The sequence below is a fragment of the Schistocerca nitens genome, chromosome 8 (genome assembly GCF_023898315.1).
Source record: "Schistocerca nitens isolate TAMUIC-IGC-003100 chromosome 8, iqSchNite1.1, whole genome shotgun sequence".
Lineage (NCBI taxonomy): Eukaryota > Metazoa > Arthropoda > Insecta > Orthoptera > Acrididae > Schistocerca > Schistocerca nitens.
Genome location: NC_064621.1, coordinates 242,704,836 through 242,707,320, shown reverse-complemented (window position 1 = coordinate 242,707,320; position 2,485 = coordinate 242,704,836). Strand labels below are relative to the sequence as shown.

The following is a 2,485-nucleotide window of genomic DNA, read 5'->3' as shown; positions in this document are numbered from 1 at the left end:
TCGCTTTCGTAATGTGGCTTACCGGCCAAAGACGGAAGCAGTTCCGAAACGACTAAGTTTATAAACTGTCCGCATGTCGCCGCGGTTAAAGTATAGCGTACATTGTAAAATGGCGCTATCCAAGACAGGTGCCGAGGCAACTGTGGTGTACCACGGGCCATAGGGGTGAACGACAGCTGCGGAGATATGTACGGGCGAATAGACGTGTAATTGTTGAGCAGCTAACCGCACAGAATCCAGATGAACCAAGGGGCTTCCAGCAGTGTCTCGTCAACTACCGTGCAGAAAATATTAATGCTTATGGGCCTCTACAGCAGGCGTCTGGTCATGCACCCATGTTGCCATGGCGACGAAGGCTGGAACTGGTATGCCAGTACCGCAACTGGACGTCCACTGAGTGGCGACAGGTGGCCTTTCCAGACGAATCACGATTTATTCTCCATCGGACAGATGGCCGTTTGCGTGTACGGCGTGCATCGACTGAAAGCAGTTCTGCAAGGCACAGTGGATCAAGGCAAGTATGCATCTATCATTGGGGATCATGTCTATACCTACATGTATTTTGTCTTTCCCCGGTACGATGGCATCTGCCAGCAGAACAGTGCAACATGTCACATAGCTTGCAGTGTGAGTGCATGGTTCGAAGTGCGCCAGGATGTTTACTTCCCTGGCCACGAAATTCGCATGATTTAAACTCAATCGAGATATCAGAGATCATCTCGATTGGGCTGTTCGCATCACGGATCCTCAACAGAGAAACCTGGCGCAACTGGCCACGGCATTGAAGTCGCTATGGCTCCAAATCCCCGGTGGTAATTTCCAGATCCTTATCGACTCTCTTCCTGCACATCTCGCAGCGGTCCACGCTGCTTAAAGTAGTTATTCCGGTTATTGGCAAATTATCGCATTACTGTGACTGGACAGTGTTTAATGATATGCTTTAGGGTACACTTAAACTAGACGCTGCACGATACATTAAGACAGAAGGTTACAAATCTCTAATCTCTCTTCACTTGTGAAATTCTTCTGTACAGGTTTCTTAGAGAGCTGTATATTTCCTTTTTGCAAATGCCTTTTCACTGTAACAACTAGAACGTGTTTGTCCGAATTAATTGCAATTTGATTGCTACTGCAAAAGTTAAACATCATAATAACCTCTAAACAACCAAAAAATAAATACACTGATGATCCAAAACAGTATAACTACAGCTAACCGCGAGATATTATGTCGCCTTGGTGGTTACGGGCTCAAGACACTGTAATGAAACCATACAAGCAGAGCAGAGACGAATGGTGTTCATTCCAGCACCGGATCTGGCAATAAATTGGTAAAAATAAATACACTGATGAACCAAAACAGTATAACTACAGCTAACCGCGAGATATTATGTCGCCTTGGTGGTTACGGGCTCAAGACACTGTAATGAAACCATACAAGCAGAGCAGAGACGAATGGTGTTCATTCCAGCACCGGATCTGGCAATAAATTGGTAACAATAAATACACTGATGATCCAAAACAGTATAACTACAGCTAACCGCGAGATATTATGTCGCCTTGGTGGTTACGGGCTCAAGACACTGTAATGAAACCATACAAGCAGAGCAGAGACGAATGGTGTTCATTCTAGCACCGGATCTGGCAATAAATTGGTAAAAATAAATACACTGATGAACCAAAACAGTATAACTACAGCTAACCGCGAGATATTATGTCGCCTTGGTGGTTACGGGCTCAAGACACTGTAATGAAACCATACAAGCAGAGCAGAGACGAATGGTGTTCATTCTAGCACCGGATCTGGCAATAAATTGGTAAAAATAAATACACTGATGAACCAAAACAGTATAACTACAGCTAACCGCGAGATATTATGTCGCCTTGGTGGTCACGGGCACAAGACACTGTAATGAAACCATACAAGCAGAGCATCATTCTAGCACCGGATCGCGCAATAAATTGGTAAATCCACTGACTTAAGCGACTCTTAAAAACATAGCAGACTTTTTTATTCCTGGCGCTTGGGCCGAGCGAGGTGGCGCAGTGGTTAGCACACTGGACTCGCATTCGGGAGGACGACGGTTCAATCCCGTCTCCGGCCATCCTGATTTAGGTTTTCCGTGATTTCCCTAAATCGCTTCAGGCAAATGCCGGGATGGTTCCTTTGAAAGGGCACGGCCGATTTCCTTCCCCATCCTTCCCTCACCCGAGCTTGCGCTCCGTCTCTAATGACCTCGTTGTCGACGGGACGTTAAACACTAATATCCTCCTCCTCCTGGCGCTTGGAAATGAGCATCTTGCAAATGGCGAAGTCGGTGTGCTGTTCGCTTGCTGCTGTGGTGACCATCCATAGAGAGCGGTTGAAGGACAGTAGAATCACAAGTAGGCGACAACGTGTTGCACATCCACACCCAGTCACAGAAGGTGGCAGTCGCAGGTTTAACCGCTCTGTAAAACAGGGTAAGTGGCAAAATGTGGCAAATCT

The 2,485-nt window shown here is 46.4% G+C and overlaps 1 non-coding gene across 1 annotated transcript; it reads left to right on the top strand.

Annotated features, from left to right (window-relative positions):
• The first annotated feature begins 2,024 nt into the window (after positions 1-2,024).
• On the top strand, positions 2,025-2,102 carry Trnaa-cgc (transfer RNA alanine (anticodon CGC)). Its single transcript has one exon. It is a non-coding gene; the product is annotated as a tRNA-Ala (tRNA).
• The last annotated feature ends 383 nt before the right edge of the window (positions 2,103-2,485 follow it).